The sequence below is a fragment of the Mus pahari genome, chromosome 11, assembly GCF_900095145.1.
Source record: "Mus pahari chromosome 11, PAHARI_EIJ_v1.1, whole genome shotgun sequence".
Lineage (NCBI taxonomy): Eukaryota > Metazoa > Chordata > Mammalia > Rodentia > Muridae > Mus > Mus pahari.
Genome location: NC_034600.1, coordinates 66,456,437 through 66,476,018, shown reverse-complemented (window position 1 = coordinate 66,476,018; position 19,582 = coordinate 66,456,437). Strand labels below are relative to the sequence as shown.

The following is a 19,582-nucleotide window of genomic DNA, read 5'->3' as shown; positions in this document are numbered from 1 at the left end:
GGTTTTTACATTTTTCTTGTGTGTTTGGGTTGTGTTAGTATATGTATGAATACATACATATTGTGTATGTGTGTGTGTTATATACACGTATTCCTGATTATATGTCTAAATGTTGTTGGACCTTGTGAAATATCTAGTACAATCTGTCGGTTTTTACATTTTTCTTGTGTGTTTGGGTTGTGTTAGTATATGTATGAATACCATATTACTGTAGGTGCTTGTGAAGGCCAGAGGAAGAAATGGAATCCACTAGAATTGGAGTTATAGATATTTGTGAGCCATTTGTCACAGATGCAGGTTAATAAATCTGACTTTTGTTTGTTTATTTGCTTCTTTGCTTGTTTTGCAAGAGTAGTTACTGCTTTTGAGACATAGTTCCAGGCTCCACACCCTAAATATCAATTTTCAATGAAAATTGAAACAAAGATATTACCAAATGTTGAAGTCACACAATCTGACAGTTATCATTTAGCACAATCTTGGGTTTAGCAGTGAACCATATTAACTTTTCTATACTAATATTAATTTTATGTCATCTCTCCCTCCTCATCAAAGATTATATGTATATAATTGTATCTATACAATTTTGTATAGAAATACAGGTATTGCTGAAATATAGATGTTCTTTCTTCATATGAGAATGTTTAAAAAGTTTATAAACAGCATATAAACTTTGTTAAATTTAACTCTATTTGCTGTTATCTTTTCTTGAGTTCCTTTTTCAAATTCATTTCCAAATAACATATTTATATTGTTCAATAATGTAGTTTTCTTTAGCATGAGAATGAATTATTCCTCTGATTATCTTTTTAATCTCAGTTTCCTAAAAGTGGCTTTGGATTTAGATCAGTGAGTGTGTGTGTGTGTGTGTGTGTGTGTGTGTGTGTGTGTGTGTGAAGGTATGTAAGAGAGAAAAATGAATTTGTGAGTATGCATATGTGTGAGGGTATGTAAAAGAGAAGAGAGAGAGAGAGAGAGAGAGAGAGAGAGAGACTTAGAATTTGAAACTAGGGACTCATACATCCTAGGTAAATTATCTACCACTAAGATATAGTGCAAGTCTAAATGTCATGAAGATTCAACAACTCTTGACTTTTAGGAAGTGCTTTATTGTATATGAATATTGCCTATAAAATACTTGCTGATATAGATGGAATAAATTGAATCAAATGAGTGAAAGTTGAGAATCCTAAAGCTCATAGATGTGTAGTTAAAGGTGGCCATAATATAGTAAGTTCGAGAAAAGTAAAACATAATTGTTGCCTAAAATAAATAGCTCCTAACTTTCCTTTGAATTGTGTTACATTTTGTCTGTCTGTCTGTCTGTCTGTCTGTCTCTCTCTGTGTGTGTGTGTGTGTGTGTGTGTGTATGTGTGTGTGTGTCTGTGTGTGTTCATGCTACAGTGCACATGTGGAATCACAAGAAAATTTGCAGGAACCTTTTCTCTCATTAAGCATTTTGGACCATGGGAATGAAGCTGAGTCCCTCAGTCTTGGTGGCGAACAATTTTATCTGCTGAGTCATCTTGAGGATGTGAGCTACTAATGTGCAATGGCTCACAAGAGATTCTCCATTCCCTCAGATGCTTCCATAATGAAAATAAAGAAAATAACAATAGCAATGTTAAACGTCCTGTGGAAATACTCGTGTCAGTTGGGACTTTAGTTATTTAGATGTTTACAAGTAAATATATTAGGACACATAGTGTGTATCCTTTGGTGGCCATACACTTCATTGATCACGATGTCCAACATAAGTTCATTGAGTTTGAAGCTACCATGAGTTTGAACTGAGTACGTGGACTATAGACCTGATGCTAGCAACAAGAAGATGATTTCATATCAAATATGCCTCTTTACCTAGTTTGCTTTAAAAAAAAATGGAAAGAAATAAAGTTGTCCTGCATGTCCTGCATAGTCAGTACTGGGAAGACAGTTTTCCAGAGTTACCTGTAAGTATTGGAGAAGCCACTCTCTCCCAATGAATTGATAGACATCACAATAGAAATAGCAAAGATTTTCAGGCTTTGGCTGAAAACACAACTAGCAAGAACATAAGCCTAAAGTACTACTCCAAGTATTGTGTCCCTGTGTAGGAACCAATAGCACCAGCATTGACCTTAATAGCTCCCATGGGAACTGCAGAAAGATAGTCAATTAATACAGTGTTGTGACATTTTTATAAGACTTTCCAGCTCAGAATACCCATGGGAGGAAACTGGAGTCGACATCTGGGAAATGTAAGTACACACTTTAAGGACACATCTGGGATACCATGATAAATAATATACCAAAAGCAAGTACACATATCATTTGCACTTTAATGTTTCAGGTTAGTTATTATAATTAGGTATGCAAAATATTGCAACAGCATCAAACTGCATTTTAAATAGCATATTGAATTAGTTTAAAATAATGTTATGGTAATGGATCCACACAATAACAAGGTACATAGACTTTGTTCTCTTATCGCTGAGTGATAGTCAGTCCTCTGTGAATTTGGCAAGCAGAGTTTTTGATTCTCGTCATTATATTTACCATAGTCTGCAAACAATACATCGGGGTGTTTTGATATGTATAAATTGAAGTAGAAAGGAAAAAAGTTTACCTAATTAAATTAACTTTGGGAAAAGTTTTACCATAATCTTTCTAGATACTTTTCACAAATAGAAGAGAAGGGGTGCAGAAGAAATAAGATGAACTATTTTCTTGAAAGTGGGTGGATAATTGCCCTAAACTATGTGTGACCCATTAACCTAACCTTAATAACTATAGGTGGATTTCAAAAATACCTCCGGAAATGATATACCTAAAAGTCAAGATTCAACATAGTATCTTGATTTACCTTCCTAAAAGCAAACATTTCAGAAAGCAGTATTTTCTTTCTATTCAAAACCTATCTCACAAATGAATTCCATCTGTCTTATATAAGGACTATACATTATGTCAATAGAATAATTAATCTTCTAGCTCATTTCTCTGAAAAACATTTGCTAGACCCTATATTAAAGTTCATCTCTTAAATGTACACTTTTAAACTCTCGGAGACTTAGTCCCACATCCTTACACCTAAAGGCAGCGCAGGGACATTTGCTAGAGACCTGCCCAGGATATCAGAAATTATTTGCAAATTTCTTTGCCCCCCAAAAAACTTAGAAGCTTTTAAGAATCCAATTTTATCCCTGACATCAAGGAATAACTTCAAACAAATTCAAGTTACCTTGACATCCTGCAGGTTTTTAATCGGGTATTACAGAAGCAAAAATGAAATCACCTCCCCCCCACCCCATATACCCTTTTATTTTTCTTTTGTGAAATGCAGAACTATCAGATTTGATAAGGACTCCTCTGAAATGCCATTATCCCTAAATTCAGTCTCCCATCCAGGACACTTGCTTGTAAAACTAAGCCTTCCCCTGCCTTAGATAGCCACTTACTGCAGTGCAGAATGTCAGGACAGACAGTAAGAACTTTCCCCGTGCAGAGATTCCGCGCGATGCAGCCAGTCAGGCGCAGCAGCAGCACTTACCTTAATTGAAATACTCTCGGTGATCAAGTGAGAAATCCTTCAGATCAACCATAAACGGGTGAGGAGATCGAAGTTTTCAATCAACACCCACAGAGGGGCAGCGTGTGCACCTCTCCTTTGCTTGTGTTTATGCCAAGCTCCTCGCTGTCTGAAGGGAGAAAAAGGATCAGCTGAAATCCTTGGAGATTTCCCAGTGAGTAAATTAGGACTGAACGATGTTTTCTAGCGGGAGTTTCTCCGTGAGCCTGTACTGTTTGCAGTCTCCCTAACTGCTGTGATGGACGCCTGTCATGTCCCTGGAGCCAGGCGGTATTCATTGACCTGATTAGCAAGCAATGCTCCCCCTGCGTGCAGGCAAAGCATGCGGAGAGGTTGTGGGTCTCCTGGGAATCAGAAAAGGAACCGAGCCCACTTGGGAAACTGGTCTTTCCCAGCCTGATGGATAAACTACAACTATGAGTATAATTTATAGGCTGATTAGACACAGTGTTAGTCATTGCCAGGCTTCAGCAAATCTGCTTTCTCCAGCCGATGTTGCAAGATGCATTGGTGTTAGATATAAGGTGCGGCGAGACAATTACTAGACTGATCGGGCTGATTTGTAAGCCAAGCCTAAACCTGAAACATGTTTAAAGCAACGTGATAAAAGAGATCGCTGCATTTGCCTTTGCCCCTAGCCTGCTACATATATCAACCTTTGTCTAACTAAAATGACTTTAAAGGTTTATTACAGCCCTCCAGAGGACAACTCTCTGACTTGTAAAAAGACAGGATTCACACTAAACAAGCCTATCTGGCAATTTCCTGCAGACACAAGCTTACAAACCAATGCATGTAAGACAGAGATCTGCTCTGGTACTTTCTTTCAAATAGCATTTTAAATTAGTATCACACTTAGAAACAAAACAAAACAAAACAAAACAAAAGGTTCATGTGGTTACCCAGAGTAACAGAAGAGTCCACACCTAACAGACATCTTTTCTATTAAATGCTGATGAGAAGAAAGAAACAGCAAGAAAGGTATTTCTATCCAAGGGAATAAGTATGAAGCAACTGTTTAAATGTAGTGAGGTGTTATTCCATACCTGCTGAGCCTCCTCCTCCACCATCCTCCCTTTCTCCCACTTCTCCATATCCTCCACTCTCCCACATCCAAAGTTACTAGGTCCCAGGAGAGATCTAAGGCTCTGGTAAAGGTCGGGGAACTGACTGTGGAAGCCCCAAATGGTTAATTCTTGACAGCTCTCACTTTTGCAGGAGAAAATTATGCAAATAACATAAAAAGAACAGATGAAAAAAGTCATTTGCATGTCTTGAGGGTGAGAAAATTCTCATTGCCAGAAAGGAAACTGACGACTGTCCTCTCACAATAATACTGTGTGACATATTCAGCCTGCCTTCTTCATGTAGGTCGCAACTGGGACATATGGCATTCCTGTGTGTGTGTGTGTGTGTGTGTGTTAGTTAGAGAGACAGAGAGGCAGAGACAGAGGGGGGGCTCTCCTTTTGTATTACAGTAATAGTACCCATATAACAAAATGTCCCAAATACACACAATAGGGGATCTATTTGCCTTGTACACATCAAATAAACTTTCCTTTTTTTTATCTCTCCCGTTAATAAACTTAACACCATGGTGAAACTTCTTGCTGAAAAAAAAAAAAACTCAAGGCTGTAACTGAATTGCTGTGGCTAGGGCTGGGTCCCTTTTGGGAGGAAACAAGATTTCTAGAGGAAACAAGATTTCTAGGGAGAGGTCCCAGAAGAAGGGGGCTCCTCCAGAGTCCTGTAAAGAGGTCTGGTGCTCCCTCAACTGGCGGAGGGTGAGAGCTGAAGGTGAAAAAAAAAAAAAAAAAGCTTGATCGATTCACTTCAGAAGGCAGCAACTTTTGCCACTCTTAAGCAGGAAGCGCATTATCCAATTATAGCCAGGCGGTGGGGAGCTCCAGCAGAAAAGAGGCCCCTTAAATCGAAACTAATGTGCCCAGCTCATAAATAGCAAACAGGAACAGGACTGCTAATTTCTTCACAGTGCTCCAGCCTGGCTTTAACTGGGCACTTACAAGAGATAGTGTGATTACATTGTTTCATGGCTCTGATGTGTAAGTTGGTCCTTGGTCCTGTAAAGTCTTCATGCCCCAGTGTAAGGGAATGCGGGGTCAGTGAGATGGGAGTGGGTAGGTGAGTAGGGGAACACCCTCATAGAAGCATGGGGAAGAGGGAGGGGATAGGGAGTTTGTGGAGGGGAAACCGGGAAAGAGGATAACATTTGAAATGTAAATAAATAAAATATTCAATAAAATTATGATCAGAGAAAAAACCTTTTTAAAGACTTAACACTGTTCTTATTTCCCCGAACCCTGTCTGCCAGCAATTATCATTAAAAAGGTTAAGCGGGTGTATAATAAGGAACTGCCATTGTGCCAGCGAAGCTGGTTTAGCTGAATATTCTAACATCCCTGATCCATGGCCACACCAAGACGTTCCATTCCCAAAGTAAGACATTTTGCCAACCCCTTCCTATAGACAGTGTGTCTTTGCTATATGCGACTCTGTGCTCGACCTCTGAAAGGTTTTATGAGAAGAACAACACTATTTTATGGGGAGAGTGTGAAGAGTCTTGAGCTGTGTGGAAGCATTAGTTCCTTCTACACATTCAATACTTGTGGGTTCCCTGGACTCTGAATTAACTTCAGCTGTGGCTTAAAGCTTTTGTGTATGAAATGGGAAGCCTTGCACTGTTATTCACACTATACTACCTTTTAATTGCTTTTAAACATGTCCTATATCCATTGAGTATTTTAGTGCTTAGAGAACAACTTTTAGAAGTCAGTTCTCTCCTTCCATCATGTGGGTTCTGGGACTCTAAGTTAGATGGTCATACTTGGTCACAAACACCTTTACCAGTGAGCCATTTTTCGGGACCTCTCTTAATTGTGTTGTCAATTCAAGGTCAGATTATATAAATAAACTGAACAGTGCCAAAGAGTCAGTTCACAGAAAATATAGAACTAGGAAAATTAATTATCTATAAAAATTGAATGGGTATTTACAAAATTTCCAGTTTAGAAAACAAGGGTAAATATATGTTTTCAATGGGATCAGAAAATTACTTTGGCATTTTTGGTTATAGGTTTTATAACTGAATAAACATTTCATTGCAATAGGTTGTTTTTACTATAGGATATAATTTATTACACAAAAAATAAAAAGTAAATTAATCTAAAAGTAAATTCTATTTCAAAAGGTTCGTTTTGTTTTTAACTCAGTAACATATAGCATATTTTGGTAAACAAACAAACAAGCAAACAATCTAAGGCTCAGGGGAGGGGACGGAATAACAGTGGTCAGAATAAGGGCCAGAGAAACAGTGAAATTATGTCTTCAAGATATGATGGGGAGGAGCCATTCCAAGCAAATTTCAAGTATATGGTTGCCTGAACAAGACCTGAACACAACCAATAGACATTGCAATGTATGTGGACGAATCTCACAGGGCACTACCTCTAGATGGGGGAACTCTATGATATTAAACACGGTAGAGAGAGGTAGAATTAGCCTTTTCCAGGGATAAACCTTCTAATTGGTTAATCGGTTATCCAATAGTAAGTGGTTAACCCTAAAAAGAAAAGATACAAGCAACACAAAATAGACTGAGAAGTGTGTGTATGTGTGTGTGTGTGAGTGTGTGTGTGTGTGAATATATCTGTATATTTAAAAATAATAATTAAGGAATGAAAAGCCATGGTCTGCAGAGCAGTAGGAGTGATACAGGAAGGGATCGTGGGACAGGAGATGAAGAATTGTATTGATACTCTAACAAAAACAAAAAAACAAAAAAAACAAAAAAACAAAAAAAAACAGTAAATAACTAAAAGGCATGATCATTTTCTTGACTCATTCGAATTCTCACATGTAGTCATTACTTTTAATAGAAAAGTATTTTAAACATGTTTCTTTCTATGTGTATTAACTAGGTGAAATTTAGGATGATTTATGCTATTCAACCTCCCCAAAGTGCAAATGCAGTAGCAAATATCAAAAGTGATGCAGAGCACAAAAAAAAAAAAATTCTAGATTGTTTAAGCTGCATCTACAAGTTTTTCTTAAAACCATTTCATCTTTTCTTTAGAAATACTAGACATATTCATAAGAATTTGGAGAAATATTGTGACCACAGTTTTTAAATATGTCTGATAAAAACATTCTGTCTACAAGGAAATGATCACTCAAATTAATTCAGTCTTTAAACTTTGCCAGTAAGTTTCTTACCCATTATCACATTTTATTCTTACAGGAATCTCATGAAATAAGTTGCCTTTAATATTTTTTATCATATCTCCATGACAGGAAAATGAAAAATCAAAAGGGTAACTACTTGTCCTTTGGACTTTGGTATTTGGTGAGAGACCCAATGGTCTCCATTTCAGAGAAGTGTTATTGCTTCCCATTGTCTACTAAATACAGTCATCTGAATCATGCTGGAAGAAAAGAGGCATCCAATACGTATATACACTCAGCTACCCTTTTTTCCACTTACTTAGGTTTGTCCCCAAAAGTATATTCAATGACCATCATTTAATGAAAGGAAAATTACCCTGAGCCAATGGGTAAGTTACATTTGATGTGTTCTGGGGAATTATTTAGATTTCTAACGTGTGTTGTTTGACATTGGCTAATTTTTTTTTTTTTTTTACTTTTTCAAAAAAGATTTATTTAATTATGTTAGGTATATGAGTACACTGTAGCTGTCATCAGACACTCCAGAAGAGGGAGTCAGATCTCATTACAGATGGCTGTGAGCCACTATGTAGTTTCTGGGAATTGAACTCAGAACCTGTAGATGAGTAGTCAGTGCTCTTAACCACTGAGTCATCCCTCCAGCCCCTGATATTGGCTATTATTGACTATTTTTATTTGCATCTGCAATATGATACAATAATTTTCCAAATGTTGGTTCAAAATACATATATTAATCTTAAGTTTCTATATGACTTTATAGTCAAATGGTACTTCCTTGTAAAACTTTTCTGGGTTTAATAATAGGGAGAAAATAAATTCCAGAGCTATGGTGTTTTAAATATAAAAAGCAAATAAATACTGTACTAACAACGGATCATGTAGCACCAGCAACAACCTAATACTATCACACATACTCTGATTATTAACAGGTCCTTCCTCACAAGTTATAGCAATTTCTGCTCCAGTCTAAATTACAGAGGCTGACTAGCTATATTTACTAACATTTAAGGGCCATTTTTCACTTTATTGAAACTAGTTTCCCTTCTGTGCACTTGAGAAATTCAGAAACGACAAAACTGCAGCCGGGTTAAAACCCCTGAGTATGCTCTCAGAAGAATCGGACTGTAGGCAGAATTTCCCCATCACCAGGCTTTACAACCTTCAGACATTTAACAAGACTACAGTTAACAATTTCAATGGTTAAATGTGATGAAATTAAAGTATATTTTCTTTAAGATTTCAAGCTAGCTCCAAAATAAATGATCTGACTAATAATTCGTGATATCCTTTCTACCTCCTGCAGAAATAATCAGACAGTCAAGAACAAAAGGTTATATGCAAACACACAATTTTCTCCTCTCTCACCTTTCCATGCCCCTCACAATTTGTTTCATGCTATAAATAACATAACAAGCATAGTTTGATTTCATAGTTCAAAGTAATCTGTGAATCAGCCATGAGTTGTGGATTTCATGTTTTACACAAAGTAAAAAAAATCAGAATTATGAGTACCTTTATCAATGTTTAAACAATTATAACATTTTTTTCTTCAAGAGATTTTAGTTGATTTTATCTGATGCAACCAATTCTTACTTGTATTTTCCCACATTTATTGTTATGGTCAAAAAAACCCTGAAGTCAAATTGAATAAAGTGACTAATGGTTAACTTAAAATGAAAAAAAAAAAAAATATATATATATATAAAGAATACTACGAGTGTGGTTTAAACTATCTTTTAAGATTCATACTAAAGTTATAGATTGCTGAATTATTAAAAGATCATTAGGATAGAATGGCAGATAGGAAAGGTATATAGAAAGCTTTCTAGACCATAGAAATTGTCAATATATTGCTTATGGAGGTTTATAGTAAAGATGTAAAATTCTATTAAGATATATGTAATTTATTTCTTAAATGTATATACATTTTACTTGGACATGATACTTGACAATAAACAATGAAAACTGACATTTCTTCCTATTCCAACATTAATAAAGTTTCACAGTAGTTAAAATGTTAATATTTTACCTTGTCCATAATAATCTGAAACAATTTGCATGTCTTCATTCAACTTTTTTTCTAATTTTATTTTTTATTTGCATTAATGGTTGTCTGTGTGATTAATATTCTATCATGTCCATAACAATCTAAAACAATTTACATGTCTTCATTCAAATTTCTTCTTATAATTTTATTTCTTATTTTGCATTTATGTTTGTTTTGTGTGTGTGTGTGTGTGTGTGTGTGTGTGTGTGTGTGTGTATGTGTAAGGGCAGTTGACAAAGAAGACAATAGGTGTCAGACCCCTGGAGCTACAGTTACAGCCAGTGGTGAGCTGCCTGCTATAGTTTGGGGTCCAGACTCTAATCCCAAAAAACAAAACAAAACAAAACAAAACAAAAACAAAACAAAAAAACCCAGCAAATTATCTATTATCTTAAACACTGAAACCATCTCTCCAGGCCTAATCACTTCCTATTTTCTAAAGAAACCTTATGGAATAGGGAATAAAATTGCCTGCTATGTGTTTCTAATGGTTTCTCAAATTGTACAATGCATTTTACATTCAATCACAGTTTAAGACAACTTTAAAGTTAATGTCCTAGTACCTATCCAGATAATAGTTTAGTAAAATTTTATATAGGGGAATAAATGCCATCTCAGTTAAAAATATAAGGGCTGTGAAATGCTTAATGACTTCCTTACACATATATCATTGTCCATTTGTTTTTTTAGCTTTTTACACCTTGTACTGAAATATCAACCTAGCATATCTTTGATCTACAGCCAGTAATATTATAGAAAAACAAATGTGCTTCCTCTGACTCTAACTGTATTTGGCAGACTGTAAGAGTAACATACCTTGTGTAGCATGATGCAATTGATATAGTTACAGATGGGCTATCAAATGATATGTCTTATTATTATTTACTTGTTTATAAAATAAAGTGCTTCACTGAGACCTTTTGATGATGCTTTTAACTTCTATATGTGATGGCTCAACCCCTTTCATGTGCCCTTACTGCAATGCCCCATTTCTTCTCCTGGCAACTGTTTCTTTTCATAATTTGTAAAAGTCAATAATTTGCTGCCACATCACAGGAAATACCATTTATCCTCTTCAATGGCACTTCTTTCCTTATTAAATTAACTTAACTCTACAATTGTGTGAAGTTGTACATATCCCAAGATGCTTTGAATAGCCTGAAAAACACTTTTACACATACCCAGTGATGACAAGACATTGCTGAAGACAACACTGATTTTGATGGCTTACTGCCCAACACTAAAACAACATAACATAATGATACCTGGAAATCCTGCATTCTTAGCCAAGTTGTTTAAATCAGATTTAAATCAGTATCTTCCACTGGTAATGTGTGAGAAAACATGGTTAGATAACTCAGAACAATAAATAATCCCATAACAGATTCAAACCTTTAAAGAGGAATTTTAAAAATATGAGGACTTATTAGATATTAACTATAAAAATGATGAAAACTGTCATGTTATTGAGAGTTCAGTAGGTAGAAATGCTTGTTGCACAAGCCTGAAGACCTGAGTTTGATCCCTAGAAGCTAGAGTGTAAGAAAAAAAAGCAGCAGTTGTCCTCTGATCTCTGCGTGAACACCATAGCAAATGAATGCCTGTACTTTCACACACAACACACATACACACACACACACACACACACACACACACACACAAATCCACAATGTATATGCACTGTATATGTATAAGCCTAAATAAAATTAATCTGAGTTGTAAAGATAAAAGTATTTTTTGAATGTAAGTAAAATTACATATTATATTATGAATCACCCAAAAATCTGATTTAATTTTAATAATTTTTGTGAAAAAGGTGAATAGTGTACTATTCACTTTTAGAAGAATAATAAAAATATAATGAATCTGGCTGGAAATTCCAAGGAACAATTTAATATTTTAACCAAAGTCAGGCATAGTGGCTAATATCTTTAATTCTAGAACTCAGAGGGCAGAGGCAAGCAGATCTCTGTAAGTTCAAGGTCAGCTTGATCTATATAGCGAATTCCAGGCCAGCTAAGGTTACATAATGAAAACCTTTCTTATACAATTTTTTGTCAAAATTTATCAAAACGGGATATATATGAAAGTGCATACATCTGTTTTTATAGAGGACTGATTATACAGTTCTTAATTTTAAAAAAATGCCATGTGTTCAGCCATTTCTTATAATTGTAGCTGAATAAAAATTCTAATAGTTATTTAATATTAATAGTTGATATTATAAAAGCTTCACAAATGAATTCATCTATTAACATATTTTAAAAGATATTTTCACTTGGAAAAAAATGTATACCAGCATGAAAAGTTGATTATATAATATATGAACATACATATATTTCTAAGAAAGATAAAGTTGGTTTTGGAGTTTTTGAAACTTAACATGAGCATTGTTTGGAAGTTTTTGCTCAGGAAAATAATTGAAAGTATAATTTACAAGTTGTTAATCTATTTGTTTTGTAGTAATAATTTGTCTTACTTTTTTATTTTCAAATATACATCAAGGAATAGGAAAGTCAGAGTGGGGATATTTTACATGAAATGGGTGCTTCGTGTTTGGTTTTGTGCTTAGAGTAGATCCTGACTGTCTCACTGGTTGTTTTAAATACTGTTACCACTTGTGTGTACTCTGGATACTTGTGAACCCATGCACGTTGAGATCTATTTATTTTACACTCTATTTTTCATGCATCAATAATGGGAAAATGTAAAATGAGTTTTTTTTTTATTATTATTATTATTATTTTCTTTATTTACATTTCAAATGCTATCCCGAAAGATTCCCATACCCCTCCCCCCACCTCTGTTCCCCTACCCACCCACTCCCACTACTTGGCCCAGGCCTTGCCTTGTGCTAGGTCATATGGAGTTTGGGAGACCAAGGAGCCTCTATTCCCACTGTTGGCCGATTAGGTCATCTTCTGCTACAAATGCAGCTAGAAACACAAACCCAGGGGGTACTAGTTAGTTCCTGTTGTTGTTCCACCTACAGGGTTGCAGCCCCCTTCAGGTACTTGGGTACTTTCTCTAGTTCCTGCATTGGGGACCCTGTGTTCCATCCAGTAGCTGGCTGTGATCATCCATTTCGGTGTTTACCAGGCACTGGCGTAGCCTCACAAGAGGCCACAATATCAGGGACCCTTCAGCAGTATCTTGCCGGCATGAGCATGAGCATTAGTATCTAGGTTTGGTGGCTGATGATGGGATGGACTCCGAATGGGGTCCTCTCTGGATAGTCCATCCCTTCATCCCAGCTCCAAACTTTGTCGCTGTACCTATAATTTTTCATGGGAGTTATGTTCCTCATTCTAAGGAGGAATGAAGTATCCACAAATGTTCATCCTTCTTGATTTTCTTCTGTTTTCCATAATGTGTCTTGGTTTTTATCCCACAGAGAATCACAAACTACTCTATAGCAGTTGGACTTTGAAGAAAGCATAGCCATTAAGACATACATGCTTGAATGCAATATATTCTTTGTTCTTTCTTTCTACACTGCCTGATCTTTACTTGTTACTGGGATGGAATCCTGTTGAGGTTTGGAACAGAAATAGATAAAAGAGAGCATTTCATATATATATATATATATATATATATATATATATATATATATATATATAATTTCAGACTTATTAGTTAACACAGGACATACTTAGTTTTGTTATTCATCAATGTTCATTTTCTGCAGAGCTATAACCAAAAATGAGCATTTTCTTCCTAAAACTATCTAAAACATCTGATGATAACTACCACACATATACTACACATAATAGCTGAAATTGTATTTCTGACCCATATCTTATATATCATTTTAATTTGCTCAAATAGAAATATAATTATGCCATTTCCTCCGTTCTTTTCTTACCAACTACTCCTCCCATGTGAATCCTTGCTTTCTCTCAAATTCATGACCTCTTTTCTTGAACTGTATATATGATTAAATAATTAGCATTGGATAACCAATTGATGGGCTCTTCCCTGGGAAAGACAATTTATCCTGTCTTCAGGATTTCCCAGTTGCCTGTTCTTGTGGATCTGTTCCGGTGTTATTTATGTTATTCAGTTCCCAAAATCCCATGAGAATTTGCAAGTCTGCCTGTGAGACTCTGAAGAGTCCCCGTACCCAGTGTCTCTGATTGGGAAATAATGTTGCCAGCCCCCAATGGCTGGGCAGGGAGACAGAGGAGAGACTTTCGATTTCCCTGGCAATGGAGCAGGAGAGAGAAGGAGATTTCCCTGTGACAGGGAAGCAGAAAGATCAGACTTGAGGAAGCAGGAGAGAAAGAATCCAGTCATGTAAGAGTCAGTGAAGTGACCTCGGGGGCCACTTCCCTGTTTGAGTCTGGGATAGCAAGTGTTCCGGTCTTTGAACTGCTTAAGTCACATTAAATGTAAGGCTGCATGCATGTGTGTCTTTCTTTCAGTTGTGAATCCAGAGCATTCTGATGGGCAGTAGCAGTAGTGGAAGCAAGCTCTACCTGTGGGGAGTTCAAAGCAGCTTCACTCACAACCTACTACCACAACCACCTGTAGCTCGTTGTCTATGTTGGGGCTCTGCAAGATGACTCCCTGTTTTGGTAACATGCCTTTTCTCTGTCATGCTTGTCCTAGTCCTGTTTACACAGCCATGATGTTGACATTGCATGGTTGTCAGTCCTTGCCTTTTCTTAGAATATGCAGTCTCCCCACAGATTTACTCTTTCTATGACTTTTCTTTCCATGTCACCTTGTGTCCAGGGCACAGGAGCTGTGTTACTGATGTAGCAGGTGTCACTGGTACTATATAATTTCTTGCTCTATATATTTTGAGCAGCTGTAGTTTATTGAAATCCTGTCTACCTAGTGCAAAGGGAAGTCTTCCTAATAAGGGGGTGGGAGCTCTGCTTCTTTGTGATTATAAGAATAAATGTTTAGAATCAGATATGAACTATGGTTGTTTAATAAAGTCACAATTTTAGATCAGCTTCAAGATGGATAACCTAATTAGTCTGTGCTCGTTTGCTATGCTTTGAATACTAAGTATAATTTCCTGTTGTTAAACAGACCTTAAGACCAATAAGAGAGTAGTTGGTTACTACCAATATATGCAAGACACAACTGAACCCTTGGGGTTATTGTGCCAGGCATGCTATTGTTACAATACATTGGTGCCATAGCTGAATAGGAATACAGTTCTCTTCCCTCTTTGAAAACTTACAAGGCAAATTCTAGTACCAGGAAAGCTTGTGCGCACAGTTGAAACTTTCAGTTCCGATCCAGCTCCGATCCTCTGGGAAAGTCTATTTTCTTTTATAGCGATATACATGTGTTTTATTCTGATTTTTAATACAAGCTTATGTGTTTAAGTAAATGAACTGTCAATTACTTTACAGCATGCAAGTGTTTCAAAACTCCAAAACACAGTAGATAAAATGTTATGGGCTTCTTCCACTCTCCAGCATCCTTGTTATTGTGTTATCTTGGAATAACTTGTTTCCCATCTTATTTTCTTATTCTCCCCATTCACCTGTTCCAGGTGAGAGCAAATACTAACAGTTTTATTGTTTAATTTTAATGATTTTGTTGTATTTTATTAATAGAAAGGGTTTTCTTTCCTTGCTTCCTCCATCCATTCTTCCTTCCATGTATCTGTCCCAGCTTCCTTACTTCTTTCCTTCCTCCCTCCTTCTCCCCTGCCTTATGTACATCTCCCTTCTTCACTGTCTTGCTTCTATTATTATCTCCTCTCTTCCTAGCTTTGTTCCATTCACCCAGATAACATCTGAAAAATCATTATCACTTGTTGTTTTATTTGGTTCGTTTGTCTGAAATCTTTATATAGACTTTAGAAGTTAGTTCAGTTAGAATCTACTAGATTTCTACAGTTAGGCCATTTTCTTCTTGGCACAACTACACTATAAGTTTCTATAATTTAAATGCTGAGAGCATAGCACTACTTATCAAAATGTAATTTTAAGACATCTTGATTTTTAAGTCTTGGGGCTTACCAGACATATTTTCTCCTGTTTAAGTAAAAGGTCCTATAACAATTTGAGGATTCTGAGCGTCTAATGTAAGGACCAGCTACACAATACAAAGGAAATATTTACAGAAAAAAAAAGATACTGTGCCTGTTGAATAAAGCGTTGTCTCTGTATACACAATAGGCCCTTTTCCTATTTGATCCCTTACTAGTCTACTTAAGAGCAGCCCAGAAGTATTTCTGGAGAATTAGATTTGCAGATGCTTCTTCTTTGCACAGGAGTATGAAAAGGCATCACAATTCACTGCAGCAGAACTACTTTCATTTAGGAGAGTGCTCTCCGTGGGGTTGCAAAACAAGGACCATTTATCTTTATTATATAGTTTTTATTTTTTATCTGGAGACCAAGAATTAGGTTCATGATTTCAAATGGAGAAAACACTTCCTATTTTGAGATGCCTTTTAGCCTTTTAATGTATGTCATATTTTATGATGACAAGCCAACTTTACAATTTAATTGAATGACTTCTAGGCGCAGCTAACATTTGTTCACTTAAAGTGGATTAATTTCATTTCATAACATTGTGATTCTCTGTTTCTCAACTCATTTTAAACTCAGGACTATATCTATGAAAATATATGAATCATATATTATTAATAAATATTTCCTGAGAAAATAATTCACAATTTATATCTTCATTTATAATTAAAGCATACAATTTATTACATTAATGACATAGGGTGGAAATACTTTGAGCTTATTGCAAGAAGTTTGATTCTGATGCCACTAAGTTTCTGTACTCTGCTATGAATAGATTTAAGAAAACTACAAATAATTATGAAACCCATTATAAAGCATGATTAGCAGCAACTTAAACAAAATATTTTTAAAACAATGTTTTAAATAGTTGTTATTCTTATTTTGTAGACTTGATGACATTTGTACATAGTTTGTTTGCTAAAAAAGATAATTCTCCACATTTGGAGAACTTTGATTGGTTTTAATGTTAACAACAAGAGAAGAATCAAGCCTTTCTGACTTGAGGTATGACTGTTCATTATGTGGAATCTTTGTTTTGGGATCTCTAGGGAGATTATTCTGGAGGTCATCAGTCCTCCATATCTATTCACGGACAAAGGGAACTAGACTGATAGGCTAGTCAAGGTAAGAAAGCATGTCCAAATTCAGACATTTTAAGGATAAATTCTTAAACTTCAGGAAGTCTGCAGTGTGGTAAGAATTCTAGGCAATAAAGGAAAACACAAAGCAGTCCCAGGGTGAAAGGGATTGGGGTGCCCCACTCACATGGTAATGCAGGAACATGATCCCCTCATCTCACAGAGATGGATTTTTTTTTTAAAAGTATTTTCTACTCATTATTCCTTCTAGTCCTTGAAAGTTTTACAGGACCCTGGGTAGATAACAAGTGAAATATGTCAACAAATCCAACATTTAATAATAAGAAATCATAAAGAGATGCATTTTAAACATTTATTTGACCTATATATGTATACCCACAATGTCAACATCTCTTAAGAAGTCACGTTTTCATATTAATGAGATGGATGCACTTATTTATTTTATATAAATAATTAACTTTGAATACTTTGTACTCTAGGATGTAGCACATCTACAATATTTCAGGATGAATATTTTTTCTTTTTCTTTTTATCAGTAGTTCTAAAGTCATTATTCATGAAAACAGTACAAAATGAGAGATGAGTGTTCAGAGGCATTTCGACAATTGTTGAAAATTCTATCCTAAGTAAACATAAAATTTATTTACTGACTGTTAAATTTTTCTTTTATATTCTGAATATAAAAATTATAAAATTAGCCGGGTGTGGTGGCGCACACCTTTAGTCCCAGCATTTGGGAGGCAGAGGCAGGTGGATTTCTGAGTTCGAGGCCAGCCTGGTCTACCAAGTGAGTACCAGGACAGCCAGGGCTATACAGAGAAACCCTGTCTCAAAAAACCACAAAAAAAAAATTATAAAATTAGAGGACAAAAACTTTGAAATAATCAGATTTGTTGAACTGTTCTTTCTTGTGCTCCAATCATAGTGTTTTACTGGCTACATCCACCTTAGATTTAAAAGCTTTGAATCTAAAATACAAACCCAGCACTGAGGTATAGAGATAACTAAAAGGCATTGTTCTTTATTACTTTTGCCAAATTTAATGAGGTTGCATTCTGAATAGGAGATATATCCGTCAGTTAGTGTAAAACCATATTACAGATTTCTATAAGTAAACCATAGGTAAAAGACAAATAAGGTCAGTGACCTCACTCCTGAATTCTGGCATTTATGAAAAGAAGACTTAAGGAAATGTGACTTGACATAAGTATACTTTTAAAATTGCCCTAGTTACAAACACAAATATAAAGCATGTTCAACATCATCTTCCATCACTTCCAAAAAATAATCAAAAACCTAGTGTAGTAAACAAAGCTTTGGGTTAGATAGTTTTATGTCAACTTGAAACAATCTAAAATCATCTGAACAGAGGGAACCCAATTAAGAAAGTGCCTCCACAGGGAATGAAGCAGAGACTGAGGGAATGGCCCAACTTGAGACCCATCCCATAGGCAAGTACCAATCCCTGATACTATTAATGATGCTCTGTTATGCTTGCATTAAGGAGCATGTTATTCTCTGAAAGGCTTACCCTAGCAGCTGACTCAGACAGATACACATATCCATAGCTAGTGAATGGAGTTTGGAAACTCTTATGGAAGAATAGGAGGAAGGACTACAGGCCAAAAACGGGCATAGGAATTCCACAGGAGGACGAACAGAGTCAACAAGCCTGGACCCTGGGGGAATCTCAAATTTTGTGTCACCAACCAACCAACATACACAGTATGGATCTAGGTCTCCCTGTACATATGTAGCAGTTATACAGCTTGGTCTTCATATGAGTTCTTAACAATTGGAGTAGGGGCTATGCCAAAGCTGTTGCCTGTCTTCTAGCTGGGGTTACTTGTATGGCCTCAATGGTAGAGGAATCGCCTAGCCTCACAGAAAATTGAAGCACAAGGTTTGAGGGGATGCCCTTGGAGTGGGGGGTACCTGCTCAGAAGAGAAGGGGAGGAGGTATGGGGAAAGGACTGTGGGAGGAAGTAACCAGGAAGGGGTAGTGAATGGGATGCAAAGTAAATTAATTAAATTAATTTTTTAAAAAAAAAATGAAAAGGGAGTTAAAACCATCCAGTAGAAAAAAGACAGCATTTTCAACAAATGGTGCTGGCACAACTGGTGGTTATCATGTAGAAGAATGAGAATTGATCCATTCTCATCCCCTTGTACAAAGCTCAAGTCTAAGTGGANCNAAGACCTCCACATAAAACCAGAGACACTGAAATTGAAAGAGGAGAAAGTGGGGAAAAGCCATGAAGATATGGGCACAGGGAAAAAAATTTCTAAACAGAGCAGCAATGGCTTGTGCTGTAAAATCAAGAATTGACAAATGGGTCCTCATAAAATTGCAGAGATTCTGTAAGGCAAAAGACACTGTCATAAGACAAACAGGCCACAAACAGATTGGGAAAGGATTTTTACCAATCCTAAATCTGATAGAGGACTAATATCCAGTACATACAAAGAGCTCAGGAAGCTGGACTCCAGAAATTCAAATAACCCCATTAAAAAATGGGGTAAAGAGCTAAACTAAGAATTCTCAACTGAGGAATACTGAATGACTGAGAAACACCTGAAAAAATGTTCAACATCCTTAGTCATCAGGGAAATGCAAATCAAAACAACCCTGAGATTCCATCTCACTCCAGTCAGAATGGCT

The 19,582-nt window shown here is 36.1% G+C and overlaps 1 protein-coding gene across 2 annotated transcripts in view; it reads right to left on the bottom strand.

Annotated features, from left to right (window-relative positions):
- Window positions 1-19,582, bottom strand: part of Cdh12 (cadherin 12) — a 1,034,353-nt gene that overhangs the window by 428,980 nt on the left and 585,791 nt on the right. The window contains exon 3 of one of the 2 annotated variants that reach the window (XM_029543948.1): window positions 3,530-3,677. The exons of the other annotated variant lie outside the window; for it this stretch is intronic. The gene's annotated coding sequence lies outside the window, so the exon portion shown is untranslated. The remainder of the gene's footprint in view (window positions 1-3,529; window positions 3,678-19,582) is intronic. 2 annotated transcript variants of the gene reach the window in all.